Source organism: Triplophysa rosa, linkage group LG6 (genome assembly GCF_024868665.1).
Source record: "Triplophysa rosa linkage group LG6, Trosa_1v2, whole genome shotgun sequence".
In the NCBI taxonomy this organism is placed as follows: domain Eukaryota; kingdom Metazoa; phylum Chordata; class Actinopteri; order Cypriniformes; family Nemacheilidae; genus Triplophysa; species Triplophysa rosa.
The window spans coordinates 11,552,964-11,576,901 of NC_079895.1; the positions used below are offsets into that span (position 1 = coordinate 11,552,964).

The following is a 23,938-nucleotide window of genomic DNA, read 5'->3' on the forward strand; positions in this document are numbered from 1 at the left end:
ATGACTGAATCATAAATGTTCACATATTCACAACAGTATTCTGCATTGTGATATTGCTTTAACAAAAAAAAGGGATTAAAGTAATAGACTTGCAGTGGATGTTAAGGGGTAATGATGGTAACACTTTAACATAAGGCCGTATTTTTAACAGTAAATGCATTATAACAATTAAGGAGCAATATAGTTTTTCAGCTTTTATTATTTCATTAAAATGATAATACACATAAAAAGATGTTTTGAAGAAAGTTGGTAACCAAACACCTGTTCACTTATATTGTATGGACACAGAATTTGTATTTTTTGGTGAACTTTAGTGTTAGTTCATTCTAACACAATTGTCAGTTCACTGTGCATTCACTCTTGTTAACAGTTACAACTTTTTATTTTAAAATGTTTTAGTAAATGCTGAAATTAACATGAACTACGATTAATACATTTTGTAGTAGTATTGTTCGTGTTAGCTATTCATATTAGCTAATGCATTAACTAATGTTAAAATACAACCTTATTGTAAAAAAGTGTTACACATTTAAAGAAAATTTTCAATTCTGTCATGAATTACTCAACCTCAAGTTGTTCCAAACCTGTATACATTTCTGTTCAGTTCAGTTCTGTTAAACACAAAGAAAGATGTTTAGAAATAAATGTTAGGCACCATTGACTACCGTAGTAGAATTTTTTTAATGGAAGTCGAAGGATTCCAAGAACTGTTTGTTTTTTAATAATTTTCTACTATGGTAGTCAATGGTGCCTCAGAAATCTCAGTTGCTAACATTCTTCAAAATATCTTTGTGTTCAACCAAACAAAGACATTTATACAGATTTGGAACAACTTGAGGGTGGGTAATTCATGTCAGCATTTTCATTTTTAGGTGAACTATCCCTTTCCCGTTTAGTAATTATAGTCATGCATATATTTAACCCAGAATATTACATATCCAAAATACCTTGATTTTTTTATTTTGTTTTTTACATGGAAAGAAAACAACCCATTTTTATTTGAATACACTTGTGGCACTTTCAACCTCTGTATGCTTGTTCGCAGACTACCTTGCACATGGACGACTGCCAAGCAGTTACATAAAATCAATGAGACCTTAGTCAATAGCCCTTTAGACTGATGGTAACAGGATGTGTTCCTTATTTTCTGATTATTCTAGATTAATCTATCCACTCTATTTCTCCAGCTCTTTCGGCATGGAGAAGACTGATGTGGCGCTAGTGGAAAGATCAGGAAGAATAATGTTTTAAAATTACATTCTTGGTACCTGTAATTCATGACTCACAAAATGCAGCCCCAAGGCCGTGCTCATAACGGTAATGCCTCAAAACTCAAGCATTCAGTTTTGTTTCTACTAAAGTTCCATTATTGAATATATGCCTGACATCAAACAGCTATGATCTAGGCGGTTGGTATTGCCATCTGGAGCTTTGAATCCGTGTAGCTCTGCTCCTCAGCTCCATGCTTCTGAAATCTTGCTGAGGCGGCGAGCGAGCCCAAAGATCAGTCATTTACCTCACCAGATATCTGTTCCCTCTTCTCTGACATCAAATAGAGTTCTGGAATGAGAAAATGTATATTGGCGATAATGAGAGTAATTCTGATCTCGCACTGAGATTATTGAGACAGCATGGTGTGATGTGTAGTCTAGGGAACTGAGAACTCATTTTGATACAGTTCCACAAAAAAAGAAACCAAATGATTTTCATGATGACCTGTTTTGTTAACAGGTCTGACATTTTACCATCAGTGCAGTGTTTTCTACATCACTATTCAGCTTCCTCAGAAGCACTAAAAGAATCATTAATAGAATCGCTAAGCAACCAAAATCATAAAGTTAAATTGGAATCACTAAAATGTGTGTATGATGGTTGAGCTTTCGTGTAGCTCAGTGGTAAGAGCATTGCGTTAACAACGCAAGGTTGTGGGTTCGATCCCAGGGGATTGCACATACCTATGTATAAATGTATAGGATAATGCAATGTAAGTCGCTTTGGATAAAAGCGTCTGCCAAATGCGTAAATGTAAAATTGACAGGGATTGACTGGAATTCTGGGAAGGTTTATGGCTTCACCTCGCCCCGGCTGACACTTACATGCCTTGCCCACATTTCTGAATCAGGGTGTGTGTGACCATGTTATTGGATACAACTGTGTAAAAGGTGTGCATACAGTATATGTGAGGGAACAAACATTTTCCTACACCACATCAATATCCTCAGCACTCCAGAGAATGCATTCTGTAAGCCATGCCTATCAATGGCCTACACAAATGTTTAGGGGGGTGGGAGGGTAAGCGGGTTGTGTACCATCATACATGGTATTGGTTGAGCTCATGAACATTACTTCATTATTAAATCCACTATGCAGTTAAGTTCAGGTAAGTTAGGATATTAGAAATAAAGATCAATATCAGAAATGGAAGCGATAGTTCACCCAAAAATGACAATTCTGTCATCATTAGTCACCCTTTTGTCATCTTGGTAACCAAACAATTGCGGTACCCATTCACTTCTATTGTTTTGACACAAAACCAATGCAGGCCAATGGGTACCGCCGTTGTTTGGTTACCAACTTGCTTCAAAATATCTTCTTTTGTGTTCTGCAGAAGAAAGAAAGTCATACAGGTTTGAAATGACAAGAGTACAAAAACAACAGAATTTTCATTTTAAAGGTGAACTACTCCTTTACTCTTTACTACTCCTAACAGGATTGACATGACAAGAGGGTGAGGAAATGATGACGGAATTTACATTTTTGAACAATTAAAGTTGTCAATAATGTATTGATACAGTATTGACATTTTTCTATGTTCTTTGAAATCAAACAGATTTCTGCATGACCTGCAAGAAAACACAAACTCCAATTTCAAGTTTTCCTTATACTATGTGTAATTTTGTGTGTTCTCTTTTGTCCCCACCTGTGAATGCTTTTCTCCAGACGCTCACATTCCAACTTTCTGGTGAAACTGCTGTTCGGTAGGTCTATGAACTGATGCTTGGATCTGCCGTTTATGTGCAAGGCAAAAAAAGTAACTACCTGTTTGAGAAAAACAACAGAAGCAAAACATATAACAAACTCTACTCTGTATCAGAAACGTATACTTTATTGTCATCCAGGGAAGATGCACATTTTCGGATTAGCCAAGTTCGGCTGAGTGGGATCAAAGCACAAAACAAGAAATCACCCGGGACACACATTACCAACACAGCTGCAGTATGTGAGGAATGTTCCCAGGCAGGGTTTGCACAGTCACAGAGGCCTGTGGAGCCGGACGCTTTTGCTCCTCAGCTCGGCTCGTACAGTATGAGGGGGCGTTGAAAATGTGAACCCGGTGCATCCTTCATGCGCATTCTTAGCTGCGCGACTGCTGCTGAGAGAAGCAGTTCCGCTATGTTTAAGAAGCCCAGCTGGCGCTCTGCCCTTCAGCACATGTAAAAACTGTCTGGCGCTGTTGTTATTCCGACCCACCGCCGCGCTTCTCGGATGGATGCCGCATATAGAAAGCACTTGCATAACGGTAACCAACCATTCGGTGGGCTCGGCATTAAATTCTAACAAAGACTGTTTTTTTAAGACACAAGCTTTAAAAAAAGATGAGACATTTTATCAGGATCACCGTGTGAATATTTTATCAGTGTTAGACTACCTTGCCTGATTCCAGGTCTTGATGGTACATTAGTTATTCCGCTGCCAGCAGAGCCCTGGCATGGTGCATCATCACTAGTCCAAACTACCAGTCTCCTCAGCTGGCATTCCGCCCGGCACTGAAGCATTCCGAGGAGCGGGTGGTGGTGGTGTCTGATGAAATGGGATGGGTACGCATTTTCCCCTTCACTTGCCAAAGTGGGGTTAATGCCCACAAATGACAGAGTTGTTTGTCTTGTGCATACATGTGTGTGAGTGCAATGCCAATGCGTGGTAGGAAAACTAGGTCAGTATTCAGGGCTCTGTGGAAGAGGATGTGAACTTGCCACCTCTGATTCCATTAGAGTTGGTGCGAGAAGACGGGAGAGAGAGAGGGGATATAAGGTTGAGAGATTGTCAGGTCACTGTGCCATTTGACCACCAGGAAAACAAACACTGGACTCCAGGCAAACTTTAATGTGCAATTTCAGGAGTAGGCAAAGATCTCATTAAGCAAAGATTCATGACCATAAACTTCAGAAAGAGATGTTGACCGGGGCTGCAGTTCCCCAAGGGCAGATCACAGCAGTCCGCATGAGGCACCAGCTTCCTTGCTCAAATAAATAAAACAAAACATTAAATAATAATAAAAACATTTCACTTCATTTCAACATGAAATAAAGCTAAACAGACGATTATATATTCATAAATGGTAGTCACAGATGCAACTACTTCTGTGAATAAAAAAGCCTGTGAATCATTTTCAAGTACGCTTGCAAATTGAAAGGAAAGAAATGTTATTTTTTATCTGATGCAGTTGTCATTGTTTGGCTTGCCATTAACCGCATTGCAGTAACACTTTGTGTCACATCTGGCTTTGCTAGCAAAGTTGTTTATAAATGAAGCTCATTAAAACATGCCTGCGCTCATCCATGGCACAAGAAGTCTTAAGTGGTCTAGTGGCCATCATCAGCAGTAACACAGAACTGGCACAGCAGCAGTTATCTTATGATGACCTTTTCAATGACTTTGCTGCAAGAAAATCAGGCACGTGTGTTTATTAAAGTTGGAATGCTTAGGAGGACAACATACAAGCTTATGTTTATCATTTACATAATTAACTAGTTTTGTTTTATTAATTTTATATAAGTAAACCCATTAAATAATAGAAAATATAGAATAAAGATGCTTTATAGAGCGCAACCCACAAACATAATAACAATACTGAGCATTCTGAGGAGTTTGAAGTGTATTTCTTCTAATCACATTAAGGCATTTTAAAGGAACAGTTCACCCAAAAAGGAAAATTCTGTCATCATTTACTCACGCTCTTGTCATTTCAAACCTTAATTTCTGTCATTTCAGTCTTTTTTTCTTCTGCAGATCACAAAAGATGATTTTTGAAGAATGATGGTAACCGAACGGCGGTACCCATTCACTTCTATTGTATGGACACAAAACCAATGCAAGCCCCATACCACCGTGGTTCAGGGACCAACATTCTTCAAAATATCTTCGTTTGTTTTCTACAGAAGAAAGAAGGTTTGGAATCACAAGAGAATAAATTTTTGGGTGAACTATTCCTTTAAATATTTGTGGGCTCATAAACTGATGCACATGCAGTAGGTTTAAGGGCAGCGACGGAGAGCACAACTAACCGGTTATCTATTATCTGTAATACTCTCAAAGAATAAAGGTGTTTTGGTACATGACAAATCCATTTCCATAAAGGTCAGTGGACACTGTAGGTAATGAATTTGTTATGTATGTAACACAACCTTCCCCTTCATCTTACTGCATCAACAGAATACCGCAGAGACGTGCCGAGCGTTCCCACTAAGCGGCTAACACTTCATCAGACGCTAAAATTTCATACAGAAACGCTCTTCATAAACCCTGCTGACAGCTTATGGAAGTGCAGGAATGGGAATGAGTGTTGATCCTTCATTGGCTCTTAAAGCACCTTCTTCTTTGGTTTGTGGCTACTGTCACCACACACACACACACACACACACACAAACTGACAGACTGATGGAGGGCTTGTGAAATTGCTGCTATGGCTCTCAGCCCACCGACGCAACCATGCACACTGTCAGCCCCTCACTGGGCCAAGGACAAGCTCTGGCTCCAGTTCTGCCAGTAGCAAACAATTTGAGGTTACCTTCTGTGTTGGAGAAGTAGACTAAAGAGAGGATTAGACCGCAGAGATCAGAAACTTTCCGAAGCGATATCTAAAATTTGTAGTTGAGAGCGCAGACTTTTGAGGGAAGCACATCCACAGCTGCTCGGTAGAGGATTAGCCCCTTGCGCTTAAACTTAATGAGGACCAGTAAGCCCATTCCACCAGCTCTACGCGAGACATGATCATGAAGTGCGGTGAGAAATGACAGAGACAAAGAGAGAGAGGGCGAGAAGAAAGGACAAGAGATACAGTCAGAGAGAGCAAAAGTGAGAGCGGTTGTCTGCCAAAGGGAACTCTTTAATTCGGTCTCCGTTGAGGAGTGGGTCGAGTGGAACGCTGGATTGTCTGTCACCGCGAGGCTCCAGTGACCGCCTGACAGATCACAGCACAGCGCCACATCAGGGGGGCCAGTAAATTGGCCCGGGGGTCTCCCTTTGCTTCCTTTACTGCAGCTGAATCTGCAGCGGTTTATGGTGAGGCTGATGGGTAGTGTGGTACACAGGAGGCTATTTATGAGACATTTTTATCCACTGTAGCATTTTCAGCAAAGAAGTCTACATGTGTGTGGGATCGTCGGGGGGCCAGGTTTCCCCAAGAGGAATATACAGGTGGAGTGTAACTGCGGTCCAGACATGCTACAGAGCGTTTTATTCAAAACAAAGTAGCATTATATTCACAGCAAACTGTCCAGTATTAGACGCATGAAGAAGCAGGCTATTTTTGGCTACTGTGAACTCTGAGAAAGGATGTGAGTGAAGCTTCAAATGAGGCTATTTGCCAAAGGTTTGGTCCTGGAATTGATTCCTGTTCATGGATGAAGAAACTAATTAGGCACCGGCCAGTTTACTGTCTGCTGACACTATAAACAAAGCTCCCGAGAGTTTCCTGCACTAGGCAAGAAGGATTGAACTTCGAATAAAAATCATATTAAAGCTAGATTTTGTTGCAGTGTGTACCGCTCAAATGGCCACCGCACCAGCAATCATAACATAACAAGTCACAAGGCATCAATCAGGCCACATTTACTTGATATTATTTGGGAGTTTGGATAAACAAAAATCAGCAAGTCTAGTGGCACTTAACATTTAAAAGTGAAACCATCAACAAGTTTTAAATGCAACTCTACAAGAGCTGATTTGCTATAAAAACATAAAACCTAATGGTGACATTTTAAAATACAACTGTTAGAAAATCACTTTTTCAAAACCAATGCAATTGAAAGGGTACCGCCGTTGTTCAGTTTCTACAAAATATCTTCTTTAGTGTGTTTGCAGAAGAAAGAAAGTCTTACAGTGTGCGTGTGTGTGTGCATGCGTGCGTGTGTGCATAAACATATTCAAGATCTTATTATATATGTGAAAATAAAAAAACTGAAACAGAAAAGGCTTCTGGACCAGTGTTGTTTACATCTTGCAAATTGGTCTATAATAATGGCTTCATAATTATTAAGAAACGAGACAAAACAACCTGTCAGAAGACCTTGAGTTATGGGAGTGCATATACATTTTATACACAATCTGAAAATGTGCTTCTACAGCTTCATTTTAAATATTGATTCGCCTCATTTTGTATTATTGCTCATAGTGGATTTATTTGTTACCCTGCTTTTGCCTTTTTTATAGGCCCGTAAATTCCTAATTCAAAGTTTTATTTCATCTATCGCATTATCCGTCGATTCAATTCTTAGTTATGATATTTTTTATAACATAAATTCATCATTGCCAATATGTTTATTTTCTCTTCACATTACACTGTTTGCTAAAGAAATTTGCTATGATAGCTCATAAGAGAGCTACAATGGCTGTTCCACAAACACCCAATTGACAAATGGAAAGCTACAAAGTGAGACGAATAGCACTCGGGTATTCCCAGAGTCAGTACATCAGTCTTGATAGTAAAATCTCAAATACCACATTGTCCTGCTTAACAAAGTAAGATAAAAAGAGTCAGGTGCAAGCACTTTTTATCTGTGGCGAAGAACCCACAACTGCTATGTCATTTCCAGACGTCATGCTGAACCCTGCATGTGTGCACAATCAAGCCAAGAGTGAAGGGGGTTCAATTTCAAGCAAAGCAACCTTTCCTGGAGTGTAACCATTCATTACAGACATCCTGAGGCAGGGCATGGGAGTGCATCTCCTCGCGCTAAGACTCAATTTGAACAGTGGGGGATCTGAAACAGAGCCGGCACATATGGCTGACTCACCGCTCGTCTGAGCTCCGTAACCTACAGCCGTGCAGTTTATCATAACAGGTAGAGTGGCAGGCCGCTTCCACGCGATTAAGTCGCTCAGGCCTCTTTTCTAGTCACGGAGGGATAGAAAAAACTGCAAATAAACGTAATCCACGTGACGGGACCAAAAATAGAAGCCTTAATGTTTATCACCTCCAGTGGTCCCTGCCTACATGAGGAAGAGAGGAATATTGGGCGAGCAGCCAAAGAAAAAAGCAAAAGAGAAGGAAAATCTGTGACAAACGGGATGAGAAATCCTGACTGACAGTGAGTTTACTGTAGCAGAGAAGAAAATCACACAGTCAGCCTGTGCTAAACCAGAAAAAAACAGGTGACTGAAGTGTTTGAAGGTGCCCAAACAGTAAACAGAGGAACTAACAATTCCCACACCTGATGTCTGAGCTGATCTGAAACGACTGCCTGTTTCTTTAAAGTTTAGTGATTTTGAGTGTGAACGAGGGTGAGAACACGTCCGGATGTTTGAAGATGTGCGCTCTTCTGCTTGAGGACAGTGACTATTATTTTTCATTGTGATGACAGAGTGAACAGGGCCAGCACCTTTGCGAAGGGGAAGCGTGTCAGAGGGATTGGCCAATGGCGGTGAAGGGGACGGGTGCTGGGGTGACAAGCTGTCAGAGTGTTTCACAGTTAGGTGAACAAAGGGAGAGATGGGTAAGCACAGGTAGCCAAATTTCTGTCGAATGATGGGCAGTAGACAGACCACAGTCAAAGTTCAAAGAATCAGTGTCTGTGAAGGATTTTGGGGGTACTACCCTTGAATAAAAATGGAAAAAATGTACTGCGTCTTAAACGCCTGTTAAAATTAACCAAATTTTAGTTTTAACTAATTGAACAAGTATAAAAACCAGCGTAATGTTACAGCACACAGACAAAAAGTGCATCCATTATGCCAGGGCCGTACCGCCAGGGCATTTTTTATGTCTTAATATCTAATCTTGAATATGATATTAAGTGCAGTGTTTTATTGGTCAAATACAGAAATAGAATTTCAATGTGCAAAGACACATTTGCAGCTCACTCTTTCCACACAGTACAGGCACTCATTCTACTCCGCTGTGCAAAGCAGCATCAGGGTTAAACACGTGAAAAACAGTATGACTTACATAGTTCAGATAATTATTTAGAATAAACTCATACTTCAAAAAAACAACTAAAACACTAAAATCAATTCAAGATTTGTACATTTTTTAATTATTATTATTAATATTTTTTTAATTTCCCCTTGCCGCGGGGCCCCCTAGAGAGCGGGGCCTGGTGCGGTCACACCAGTTGCACTGCCCAAAGGACGGCCCTGCATTATGCAATCACTGTGCATTTTAGTTTTATCACCCCACCATTAAGGGTCCACCAAATGCCACCTGAAATGAAAGGCTTGGCCTATGTTGAATACATGCCTTTGTTATTAATATACTACACACTATACACCCTTAGATCCTGACCCTGCAATACATTCCCAGCATTTTTAAATCTAGCTCCCCACAGACACAAGGCAAACACACAATTCAAGTTCATGCGGATAAAGACCTAGATCTGTGGAAACTGTTCAGTACAGCGCTGTTTAAAGGATACAAAAATAAACACAAACGTAAATAGTACAGTAATACTCTTACAGAGATACTCCACCCAAAAATAAAAATTCTGTCATTAACTGCTCACTCTCAAGTTGTTCCAACCCTGTGTAAATTCCTTTGATCTGTTGAACACAAAGAACGATATTTCGAAGAATGTTAGCAAAAAACATTTAAAAAAATGGTAGTCAAGGGTGCCCCAGAACTGTTTGTTTTCCTTCAAAATATCTTCTTTTGTATTAAACAGAAAAGTATATAAATACAAGAATTTTGTGTACTGTGGTAGTCAATGGCGTCCCAGAAATCTCACTTGCTAACATTCATCCAAATATGTTTCTTTATGTTCAACAGAACAAAGAAATGTATACATATTTGGAAACACTGGAGGATGAGCAATTCATGAAAGAATTTTCATTTTTGACTATTCCTTTAATGTACAGGGTTGTTATCTTTAACAGAAAAGAAAGATGGAAGTTAGTGGAACAATATTTTAGTTAACTAAAAGCAAATTTGTTTAAAACTTACCTGACATCAAAATGTCCATTACACATCAACCTATAGAAAAGCATCAGAATGACGAAAAGATGAAGTAAGGGATCAAATGAGAATAAATGAAAAATACATTAGATTTGTGTTGTGCTGTAGTAGAAAATTAAGAATAAATTAGATTTGTGTTGTAATTGCTCCAAACAGAAAAAACTCTCATATGTGATCCTGCCTGTGAAACCCAGCTATAGTCATTTTTGGTGATTTACTGTTTTATAGAATAATTCATAGTGAAATTAATGATTGAAATCAAACTTTGATGCTTGTTATCTCATTATTAGATTATGAGACTTTCTGAGGGTTCTGGCCATCTGTTGCTAAGTTATTTTGCCCATTTAGTTATTTCAACATATTTCTTTAAGTTGACACAACTTGCGGTATCTAAATTTGTTCAGTCCGCTTACATTTTTAAGCTATCATTTTGCTTTGATGCAGTTAAGTTTTGTTTACATAATCATCTAAGTATATTCAACTCAAAAAGTTTAGTTTTTCTAAATAAATTTCTAAATAAGTCAACTTATTTCAAGTAACCTGGACTTACAAACGAGCTAACAAAAGTCACCATCATGGTGATCAGTGTTTCCTTGAGTTCCTTCACCCTTGACTTTTATATGTGCTGTGACTGTGTGCTTTCACAGTACAATTTGTCATGGCAATGCAAGTGACAATCCAATCAAACGGTGTTGGCTGTTGGTCATTTAAATCGCCATCATCGTGTAGCTTGATTTCCTGATCTCATCTAGATTGTGTGCTCTGCTTCTGATCCTGAAAGAACAGCATAAGATTAGGGAGTTTAAGTGCATTTTGATTTCTAAAAACATTTGTGAAAACTGAACGCAAATAAAAAAAAATTAACCACAGCAGAGTTTAGACACACACAGACATCAAGAAACAGTGTATGAATCTCAACAGTGGTGACAATCAACAGACTAATTCAGATAAACAGATCAACTAAAATGCATGCTGGGAATCATGAATGAGTTTTATACTATTATGTTACCCAGCATGCATTGCAGCATGAAGTTTTCTTTTGATGATTGTCACCATTGTTGAATTTCATAGACTGATTCTTGATGTCTGTGTGTGTCTAAATTCTGCTGTAGTTAACATTTTTATTAGCGTCCTGTTTTCACAAATCTTTCTAGACATAAAAATTAGTGATGCACAATATTTAATTTTTGCAGATATCCGATATGTTCAAGTAATTTTAACAGATAGTTGATATCGATATCGACTATAAGTCTATATATAAGTCTATACGTTTTTTTTTGGATGATGATAGAACTAAAGGTGCGCCTCTTTTAAGTTTTTTCTATCATGGCATTTCCAAAAGTGGCCACTAGGGTGCTTCAAAACCACTTATTAGCCCTACCCAAAATTGTTAGTCGGTAATAAAAAAGCAATCGTTTATTTATTTACGTGTCTCTGTTATATTTTACCTTATGTAAATATCTACAAAACGTTTGTTAAATTATTTTTTTTACATAATTACATCAAGTTTGTAAAGGGAGTTTTACTGTTTGACAGCAATAAAACAGCACATAGTAATAATGTCTAATGAAATCTTTAAAGAAAAAAACCCAACAACTATATAACAAGTAATTTGTAACCAAGTGTTTTCCATACAGACTTATTAAGAATCGTTTAGAAATGATCAAAGAAGTCACTCGTTTTAATTACCAATAACTTTAGCTTTAGCTTAGCATCAGTGTAAACGACTGCTTTATTTACAGGGATGGGCGACACGGAAAGCCTTCACACAGCAATCTGCCACAAACAATGAGCTTTTGTCCTCGTAATATACATTCATAAATACCTGCAGACTCTGTGCGGACTGATTATGGCTTACTGATAGAGCGAATGTGGATGGACACGACAGGAGTACAGTACTGTGCTATAGCATTAGCCTATAGCTGACAAACTAACAACACAGCTGTGAAATAACAAACTTATCGTGTGCTTGTGAAATATGAATCATGTGTGCATGGGACTGACGGATCAGATTTTACACAGTTTTACCGGAGGAACACTGCGTGGTCTGCATACTTTGTTGGAAAACAATGATGGTTCTTCCATAAGAAATCCAATGTACACAAGGGGAAATATATTCACAGTTCTCTGATTTATTATGTTTGTGGACTTAATGTGCAAATGGGTGTTCTATTAGGTGTGTCTTTATTATTCTAAGCCATTTTGTAGTATAAATAGTGTGAGTAGTGCATTCACATTGAAAATTCTCTAAAAAGAAGTGCACTCTAAGTACCCGGATGATGCCCTTTTTTAACCGAAAATATGAAGTGTGGAACTGTGGACACTTCATACACTCAACGGTCGCAGTTTCGCTTACGTAGCAGAAGGAAGGCAGGGCTATCGGACGCTGCTCGAGCAAAACTCTCCTGCAGAGTGATAACACTTCCGTCTGATGATGACTAAAGTAATGCTGGGCAAAACAGATGAAAACTACATTAAATGTACAATGTACAATTTGATTTTTATCCACACGCATTGTGCCGTGCAATTGATGTCATTTGCACTCGTCTGGGAAACCGATATACTTCTGGTTAGTATGAAACTGTTTAGTATTCCATTTGGGACGATACTAACCTTCCAAAATTCATACACTACATGGTTGAGTGCATAGTGCATAGTTTAAGTGCATAGTATGTCATTTGGGACACAGCGATTGTGAATGCTTGGCATGGAGGATTTAGCAGTGTGAGTCTTGATTTCTGAGTGACGTGCAATATCATAATAAAGGTTACTTTATGTAGTGCCATGATAATGTGTGATCTGATTTGCTCTTCTCGCGCAACTGATTATATTACTGCTGCTAGAGTATATATAGAATATATTTTATAAAACTGTGTTCGGATATCAATGTGAAACAGTATGTGATGTTTATTACAGTCATTGAACAAAAATACTTAGTAAGTTAAAAAGTTGAGAAACAAATACTTAATGGTAGCACAAAATGTCAGAACACCGGCTTAACCTAAAACCTGGTGTGTTTTTGACAGTTTATGACAGTTAAGTACTCATGTGCTATTTGACAGCTGGTGTCTTTGCGAGTGCACGCTCATGTCAGAACGCCTATACATAATCAACACGTCTTGTTTTATCGATAAAGCATATCGCCGTAATTTTTCATATCGGGCTGATGCCGATATTTAATTTATAAGCCAAAATCGGCCGATAACATCTGCGTGCAGATAATATCGTGCATCCCCAATAAAAATGCAATTAAACTCCCTGATCTTACAACGTTCTTTCTCAGCAGTACACAATCCAGATGAGCTCAGTGTATACCATAACAAACATACAATAAAAGCACCCCAAAAAATCTTATATATAAAAGTCAAGGGTGAAGACCCCAAATCAAGGAAACACTGATCACCATGATGGGGACTTTTGTTACTTGAAATAAGTTATTGAGCCAACTATTTTAATTGTGTCAACTAAACTTTTTGAGTTTAAATACTTAGAAAATTAAGTAAATAAAACTTAACTGAGTCAATGCAACAAGATGACTTAACTAAGTCAAACTGTGTCAGCAAATAATTTTTTACAGTGTTATAGACCTGAGTGGATATTCAATTTACAAAATAAAAAAAATCACAATGATCTAGATTTTATGGTAAATTTATCTGGAATCATCAATGACACACATTTATCAGTTTTAAATATTATAATAGCCATGGTTCTTTTATTACACTGTAAAAAAATCTGTAAAAATAGGGAATTATATAAATATAAAGAAATTATCCATATTAACTTTTTACAGTTGTTTTACCTGTATTTTAAAATTTGCATTGTGTTGTGTTTTAACATTAACAGAAATTTCCATAAAATAAACAGATAAAGTACTGGAATTAAATTGCCGGTACATTTTCCGTAATGTTTTTACAGTAAATATATAAGTCAGGGCCAGTGTTGGGTGTAACTAGTTACTAAGTAATTAGTTACTGTAATTTAATTACACTGTAAAACTTTGTTGTAGTTTTTGCAGCAGGTTTGCCAGTAACTTACTGTAGATTTAATTACTACTTAATAAACTTTCCAATTAGTACTGTTTTCAATTACTTTAAAACACTTTGAATTTTGAGATTAAAAATGAGCAAGAAGCGATTGGCAATAGCACAGCAACACTGCAAAAATGACATTCTTCCTAAGCATTTTTATCTTGTTTTCTGTAAAAATATTTAAAACTTCTTAAATTACGATACATTTACATAACAAGAAAAGTGACCCAAGATATTTAGTCTAGTTTTATGAAAGAAAAATATATAAACTAGGTAAGTTTATGCTTAAAACAAAATTGTACATTAAATCTACAGTAAGTTACTGGCAAACCTGCTGTGAAATTACAGCAAAGTTTTACAGTGTACTTTTCCATTGAAAAAGTAAAGTAAGGCATTACTCTTATTTTTTTAATTTTTAATTTAATTACAGTTACTTCTTATGTAATTGAACTAAATACTGTGTAATATATTCAATACGGGAACTGACATCAAAATAATAAGTCTAACTTTAAAATGTATCCTTCTCACATTTGTATACTTTGGTTAGTTAATAAGAATAATTTATGTAGTTATTTATTTGAATTAATTAAATTAGCTGTTTCATGTCTATCCTTGAATCAATTCTAATCAAGGTTGATTTAGGATATAGAAAGTAATTAGTAATAAGTAATTAAATACTTTTTGGAGAGAGTCATTTGTACAGTAATCTAATTACACTATTGAATATGTAAATAGTAACTAGTAATTAATTACTTTTTCATAGTAATTAATTACTTTTTCAAAGTAACTTACCCAACACTGGTCAGGGCTATAATATTTATATTTATTATATTTATAAAATTATATATGAGCCAGAATTATATATACATAACTATGGCTCAAAGTCAACTCAGTGTATACACAGTAGGGGTTATATATACAGTATGTATGTTAAATAAACCTACTTCTGGTAAAGTGTACCGGCCTGTTGCTATGACAACCTTGCAATGAGCTTCAAAGAATTAAACAATTCAGGATCATGTCAAATCATAAACAATAAACTGAGCTAACTAAAAAAAAACCCACATAAAAGCTCAATTACAGATGCTGTATTCACACACACACACTTACTGTAACAGCGGTTTTAAAAAACCCAGTACGGGACAACTGTACATTGCGCCTTTCAGCAGCCTCTAATTGGCTGACAGAGACAGGTGCGATGGAAAAAGCGTGCTTCATTGTACCAGTCATCATACTGTATAATTACCTTCACTTACAAGGAAAAAAAACCACAAAAATGTGAGACGAATGGATTACGTGCATCCTATACGTCTACATATGGCAGAATGGAAGGCTATAGGAAGAGAGCTTAGATTAAAGAAACAGACAGAGAGAGAAATTGAAGAAACTCGGTTTCTCTCTTCTCTCAGGCAGCTCTGTCTGACTCGACCCAAGCAAATGTGGAAATCTATTGCTCTGACAGGAGCCTGTCACATTCCATCGCTCCGGGCCGACAGATCTCTCTGTCTGATTCTGAAGGGTTGTTATGTATGAAAGCGGCGGCTGACTCCTCAGCCCCAGTGCCAGCACTCTGATAAGCAGGATGACATCTGCGCTACATTATTCTGCAGCGGTTCTTTGTGCACGCGGTAGATTGGGAGATCGCTCGAGTATAAAGGGGAGGAGGTAGGTGCAGGATGTGCGGGAAACGTGGGAAAGCAATTACCCACGTTTGAGGGAAAGCCTTCATCGGGGACCCGGCGAATCGCAGAGGTTTTCATGTGATGGTTTCTCTCGCCCAAACTCCCTCCCCCTCTAAGTTCCTTCTTTCCCTCTCATCTTCTAACTCTCACACTATCTCTCATCAGCTTCACTAGCTGCATCTTCCACAACAAGAAGCCAGAGTGGCTCCATGCCTCCTGGCCCTCCCACAAGGCCTTAGCTCTTGCCTCCAGCAATCAGCAGATATAGGAGCGAACTCGTAATGCTGAGGAAATCGAGTTCCCTGCGAGTGGATATCATTATTCAGGAGACCATATATGAAGCCCTGCAAACATCTGGGAGCCGAGTAGCAGGAAAGCTTCTTATTTCATAGCATTGAAATTTATGATACCTTTAGATGTTAGCGCTCTGTCTTCTCTTTGCCCCTGCTTCCAGTCCCACTGCCCATGATGCTACTTTTACCCCCGCAGCTCTGCAGCAGCCCTGCTGAGACGGTAGCGGTGTGGCTAGAGGCAGGAACAGTGGTGTTTAGATGCATAATGGACCTGATTATGGCAGCAAGAGAGGAAAAGACTTGGAAACAGGGCTTAGCCATTTATTCTCCCACCTTACAGTGAAAATATTGTATAGGGAGAGAAACAACATTTTACTGTTGAGTTGATGGCATTTTGGTAGTTGACATGACATATTGTATCAAAGCAGTTTCTGCATTTCTTCTGAGCATATACTAACTGAGACTTGAAGATATTTGTCCCAAATAGTATATACGTTTTTTTAGTGATCTGTACAAAACAAAACAGAAAGCTGTGCTGCCTAATATTTTATATACTTCACAAGTAATTTGAACTTTTTTACATTACTTCAACTCATCAATAAATTAAAGCAATTTCAACAGGACGAAAGACTTGAAATGACTTGTAGAGCCAAGCTGATTGAACTTAAAAAATTAAAGGTCCAGTGTATAAAATTTAGCGGCTTCTAGTGGAGAGGTTTCGAAATGCAACCAACGGCTCACTCCACCACTCCCTTTCAAAGCACTACGGAGGCTGACACAGGACAAAGATGTCATCATGTTTTCACTTTGCCGAAAGAGATCACGTGTTTACGAAATGCACTCTGTAGAGCAGTTTGTCCGTTTAGGGCTACTGTAGAAACAACATGGCGAATTCCATGCAAGGGGACCCGCAGTGTATGTAGATAGAAATAGCTCATTCTAAGGTAAAAAAAAACATTTCATTATGTAAGGTCTTTATACACCTCTGAAGACATTGTTATTTATATTATTTTGCATTAATTAACACATACAACCTTATTGAAAATGTTCTCCCCTTTTCTTAGTAAATAGACAAAGATTTTAAGCTAAAATCCATCCTAAATGTGGAGTGGTTATAGTATTTAGTTCTTCTGCACTTCTTTAAATGTGTTACTGTTTAACACATAGAAAATGTCACAAAATTTTCACATAACCCTTCATCTGTCTGTGTCTCAGCTTGTGCATCAACAGCACTGGTCAATTTCGACCATTTTGTTTTTATATGCACAGACACCAATAAACACTGTTATCAGGGGATAAGGGCTGCCAGCTTCATGAGCTCAGCTCCAGTTTAAGTGTCAATTTTTATGCATTTCTGGCATTTCAGGCATTAATTTACAGCAAAGTCATCAGAGGTAATCAGGCCTTATTATGGCTGGAAAGAGGTTTATCTCCTCAGCCCTTAATCCTGATTCACTTCAGCTGCTTCCGCAATTCTTATTTTTGACAAAAATGGCATTAACTTTACCACATTTGAATAACTTCCCCATACTGCTTTACACGCTATATACTCTGTTTGAGCATTTTGAAGCTGCATTTCACGTTGTCGCATCGTTCAAAGCGGCCAGCGGTCAGGCTGTTGCGACGGGATGAGCGGCTGAGCTGCCTGATTAGATTTTGGGAGTTGATACTATAGCCAGGAAGTGCAGGGGAAGGGTTGAATCAATATGCATGTAGTAATTAGGCCCCATTAAAAAAAGAACTTCAGAGGGAGGAAGGTTATAAAATGTTAATGAGACTGCAAGCCCTTCAAGCTCTTTCTGAGCATGTGCGCACCGGTATGCGTGCAGCATCCGGGTCAGTTAAGATATAGCAAGCGATGCACACGGCACCACGTCAAGTTAATCACAAAATCGGTACCTTCTGCATGTGTACTATACCTTTATTCGTTGATTCATTAATCAAGTATTTTATGCAGACTGTGGATCTAAACAAGTCTTGAATGGAACATCTGCAGGTGAGGTGCATCTTTGTGGACCACACTGTTTTTGTGGCAGGGCCTGTATGGTAATTTATTGGCAGTGATAGCTCCCTACAGACAGTCTGCCTCCTTCAGGGGCAGTCAGGGGCACTAATGGAGGCGGGTGCAGGCCCGATCAATATGAAGATGGCAAGCGGCCCAGCCTCACAGCTGTTGCCAGGCGAAAAGGCTCCAGTAATGGAGATCTGCTAGACAATGTTAGAGGAAGGTACAAGGCTCATCTTCATGTCCTCATACGCTTCATGTCCCACTTCACAATCTCAAACACAGAAATGTGGAATGAGAAATAAAACTGGCTAAACGCCACCGCGTCCTACGGCTTCAACCATTAGCGCCTGACCGGGTCCACCTAGACCAGGACAGCCTCGCACTAATGACCCTGATGCTTCTCCTGTCTACGGTTCAAGAAAAAATGATGCCACAAACATTCTTCTATTTGTACCTGAGGCCCAGTTCTATCAGTAATGGATCAGGCAGAGGAAAGAGACGTCGAGTGTGTGCGTCTAATATTCTCTCCACAGAAGTAATCAGTGAAACAGGATGAGTGGTGGACTCTAGTGGGCCCGTCGTACGATACAACCTTCCACCCCGTGCAGATGAATGGTTGCCTCACTCCACCAGCAATTGGATTATTTGGAGAGCTTTCTCCTCAATGAATGGTTTGGTAATGCAATCTACCCACACTGCCACTGCAGAGATGAGCGGAGAGGAGCGAGAGAAACGGCATGGCATCGAGCATACGTCCCTCTTTGATATGATGGAAGACTTTGATAGCATAGCGCCTTCAGAGACAGTCAGCACCTCCCTGTGACAGCGCCGTAAGTGATATACTGTAGAACGGCACAGATATTTTCTCAAGCACTGACGTGACGCCCTGCCACATTAGGGTTCGAATTCTGTAAACCCCTGAGATCCATCTAGCACCTGAAAGCCAGCCATTTGTTACACTGCTGTTATGTTATGCAAGTGATTTATGGTTCCAATTTGTCATTTATCCACATGTGTAAATAGGTTGCCAAAATGCTCTTAGGTATTTAACAGAATATTAATGGGACCATAGCAATGGAGACAGACTACCGATAAGTCTTCTTCTGGGGTGTCTATATCTTTTTTGATATGGCTGGGCTTCGCTAAAGTATATTGCAAACGTATAGTTCGTTATTTGTAATGATAAAGGTTAACTTAAAGGAGTAGTTCACTTCAAAATTTTCCACCATTGACTTTCCACAATAGGAATAAAAATTACTATGGAAAGTGAATGGGGGCCAATTTTGAAGTGAACTACTCAGCAGGGTGGAGCAAGGTGTGGCCTTAAAGAAACTAAAGCAATTTTCTTCATAATTTATCAATAGGTTTCTTAGATGGTTATTTTACAATAAAAATAGTTCACCCAAAAATGAAACTTTTGTCATTATTTACTCATCCTCTTGTCATTTCAAACCTTCTGCAGAACCGAAGATATTGTAAAGAAGGTCGGTAACTGAACAGCACTGGCACGTATTCACTTCTGTTGTATGGACACAAAATCAATGCAAGTAAATGCGTGCCAGATAACAAAATTCTTCAAAATAGCTTCTTTTGTATTCTGCGGAAGAAAAAGCGTCATACCGGTTTGAAATGATATGAGGGTCAGTAAATGATCTCAGAATTAGTTTTGGATGAACTATCACTTTAAAGCTTCAATTCTGCTCTGTTGTCATCACTGTCAATATGAGGTCTGGTCAGGCACGCTGATGGCACTAGGGACGGGAAGGACATGACCCCTTCAGATTCATAGTGACCCGATCCGTCCCCCTCACTGTCCCTTACGAAAGGCGACATACATTGGTAAAACTGAGGATTAATCAGGATTTCCGCTATGTACATTAGCCTAAGTAGTGGCAGACAGGCCCACCGCTCCTTAATTATTTTGCCGTCACTGCTTTTTTGTGCTCTCTGTGTGCTGCTGCTAGCCTGCTACAACTCCTGACACAGCCCCCGGGGTCCTATAAGGAGCTGTTAGCTGCCTCAATTGTGCCTGTAGTAGCGGTAACAGTAGTGATCAAATGCCATCGTCTATGACTGAGCTAGTGATTTTTCTGGACTGAAAAAAATGGACTGGATAATTACATTTACATTTATTCATTTGGCAGATGCTTTTATCCAAAGCGACTTAAAAGTAGGAGAGCATATAAACATTTTGTCAACATGCTAAACAATACCGTTAGTTTACAAGGCCATGCTACTAGGAGGATTAAAGCTGGAGTAAGCAAAGAAGATAATGATCAACCACAATTTTTTAGACAGACAGTCAGACAGTTATTGGAACAGGTATGTTTTGAGCTGTTTTTTGAAAGTTGTGAAGGACGCTGCAGTTAGTGTGGAGGCCACATAAAGGCAATGAAGAGACAAAAAACAATCTCCTTGTTTTTCAAAAACCAATCAATGTAAGTATCCTATGCCTGTTGACTTTTCCCAGATGTGGCAGATTAGTTTTGTTATTTATTTGTATAGCTAGTCTTTAGCAAACACTTAGCAAACACAGCAAAACGTGGAGAACATGACTATGCGATTAGGTGAGTGGACAGAGACAAGTAGCGAATTAATACAAAAAGAATGGTTGGATTAATCAAACAATTTATCGTCAGGAAATAATGTTTTATCTGGACTTGTAAAACTAAATTAGGGTCCTGGCATAACATTATCATCTAACCCAATGTACTGTATAAGTTGACTGATGTAAATTTACTGATTTATGTTTAAATAAAACATTTTTTGCAGAAGGCATGAAGTTTTGGTGGGTGATTGACATACTACTGTAGACAAATAACAGTTTGATCGTGCATTGCTGTTGATCAGGTAGGCCTTTGTTCATTGTTGTTTATCCATGATTTCAAATAAAAATTCTCCAATGGCTTTTTAGTGCAAACTATTAGCCCAAATTACACAAAGTAACTACTTGAGCACTGGTTAAAGCCCAAATTACGCAAAATAACTAACTGAGTTAAAATCATTTGTTGACAGCTTGGTCCCCCACTGTTAAAAAATCCCATCTGCGCCGCTGGGTCTGGTGAATATTGTTGCTCATTCTGCAAAAGGTCGATAGCTTTTAAAGAGATACTCTAAATTGGAAATTCTGGAATTGTTTACTCTCACCCTCACTTTATTCCAAATCCATATGACTTTCAATGAAACAAAACGAGCATTAGATACAATTTTCTACTTGTGTTCCATAGAAAAGAGAGAGTTATGCTGGTTTGGAATGTCATGAGGGTGAGTAAATGATAACAGTTTTATTTTTGATACTGTCAATTAATGTGCAACAGTTTTTTGTGAAGCAAATAACTAAAACTTTGGCACCTATTTGTGACCCTGTCTGTGAAAATTCAGACTAAAGTCTCAATCTAGTTATTAGATTAGGAGTATTAAAGTAGTAATAGCTAAAAACATGACAAAAATATAGGTAATGCATAGTTATTGTTGCAAATTTTTATATAATATGATAGATTTCGGTATAATTTACTATCTTAGTACTAACTAAGGTTTTTTAGGCTACTGAAATTAATGGCTTTGAATACTGAAATTCATGATTTTATTGACACTACATTTTTGCACAAAAAAATACATTACTTCCTGAACATTGATTTCAGTCTTTGACATGTTTTTAATCAATATTAAAGGTATCATGGTGATATTTTCACAGAATGTTCTTTTCATTAGTGTAATGATTTTATGTAGACAACAGTAAATAAAAATGACTTTAGCTGGGTTTCCATAGACTGGGTCACATACGGTCAGAACCATTTTTCTTCCAGAAATGAAGAACATGTTTGGGATGTACTAGTTTTTGCGGAACCATTGCCACTTTGAATGGTCAACCAAGAGGCCATATGGCAACAATTCATTCGTTTTTTTGCCGTGTCCAGGTAACAGCTGGGCCAGTGTGCATTCACAAACATTTCTAAGTTTACAATGTTTATGAGTTTATGCCATGAACCTCACGTACTTTTAAGAATTTAAGATGAAGTTGACGGTGATGAATTTTCATTGTAACCGATGCAAACAAGACAGCTTACTTCTTCGATCAGATGGCTTTGTGTTGTTTCCTGGCGGAGTGTTAAAGAAATCAGAGGACAACTTTGAATCTGACATTACATTATGAATTTCCCAAACTGTCATAGAAAACTACTTTAGCAGTTACTTCTCTCACTTTAGCAGCTTTCTACTTCCTAATCAAAACTTAAAAAACACCAACTGAGCCAATGACAACACAATGCGCTATTCACTAAACAGCCCATGGTCACCTCTTTCATTCCCTACAATCGCATTAACAGCTATTGAGTCTGATTTATCATACCACAAAAATGTCCAAACACACAGCGTCATTGGACCTCATAAAGGTGACGAGACAGACGTCCACAGTCGTGACTTCCATAACAACTCCTGACCGTGTTTCTGTCTGTAGCACTGTCTGCAGCCTGTCCCCGCATGGCCATTTTCCCATTAATGTCGCAGACATCCTGACATCCTACATAGAATACAGTGAGACTGAGCGCTTTAGTCAATGAGAGCTTATTCATTCTCCTTTGAAACTCTGGCGAGTCTCCGGCAGCGGGAGATAATACGCCATATCTCATTCTACATCAATCCCTGCATATCTTAAAACTAGCCTCATTAATGGATTCTCCTATCAAATCATGAGCCTTTCCCCTCTGCCTAAATGAATACGATTTGAATATACAGATGTCTGACAGCACGCCTACAAGTCTCCGTCAAGGAAGACACACAGACGGACGTGGCCTGATTACTATCTGCGTCTGGCATCCAGCTGAGGGGTGAGCAGGTAGAGACCTTTTATCACCCAGTGGGAGGTCCAAGTTGACCTTGATTTCTTTGCGGATTGACAGGAGGGAACTGTGCAGCTTCCAGGGGTGAAATAAACATGTAACAGGTCTAGAATTTATTACTGTGACCCATTTAACAGTATAAAAAGAAAAAAGAGAAATTGCATATACTTTCTCACCTTGTGGCCATCTAGCGCGGGTCATTCTGTTTTGAATGGTTAGTAGAAGCTGGTACTGCCTGGACTTGGTTGTCCTCTTTCTGCCTGGCTACACACTAGCCTTCATGCACAAAAGTGGAATAAATTATTCACAAAGAGTTCGTCCCTCCTCCCCTTCTTTCTTCCGTCTGCTGGATGGGTAGAGGGGATGGAGGAGGTGAGGAAGAAGGGCGGGAATATTGTAGTCCCACAGCTCAGCAGGGGATCGGTCCAGGCGATAACAGTCCCCTAGCACACCAGAGTCTGCCATTGTTTAATCATATGTTATGTGGTTCTCTTTCTTTTTGGATGGCACCTGTGCTAACAGTAGCTGTTTTTAGCCGACACCTGTGCCTGCACTGAAAAAGAAAATTTGAAGATTGAAGAATTGCTTTAATTGTTACTTGTAAACAGTTTCACAGCTTTTGTGTGTTCACTCAATTTTTCTCTCAGATGTGTTATCTGTACTCATTTCTTTTGGCTGGTTCAAACTTGACTCCAATTTTAAATACGTAAAGGTGCTGTTGGCAATTTCGTATGGAATGGCATGCAGAAAACGCCCTGACAGATTATTTACCTGGCAGATCACTGGAAATAGTTCTGTAATGTCATTCAGTAAACTCGGTCGGATTCTTTGTGCAGTCAATCAGATGTTATGAGGCGCTTTCTTACAATTCATTTTACACATTCATAGCACAGCATATACTATATATGGGATGCTGTTTAT

At 38.6% G+C, this 23,938-nt stretch overlaps 1 long non-coding RNA gene across 1 annotated transcript; it reads right to left on the reverse strand.

The window, feature by feature from the left end:
* Positions 1-1,079: 1,079 nt before the first annotated feature.
* Positions 1,080-23,563, reverse strand: LOC130556185 (uncharacterized). The gene is made up of 3 exons (XR_008963192.1): positions 23,194-23,563; positions 2,921-3,039; positions 1,080-1,560 (listed from the first exon to the last, which is right to left on the reverse strand). It is a non-coding gene; the product is annotated as an uncharacterized LOC130556185 (long non-coding RNA).
* Positions 23,564-23,938: the final 375 nt, after the last annotated feature.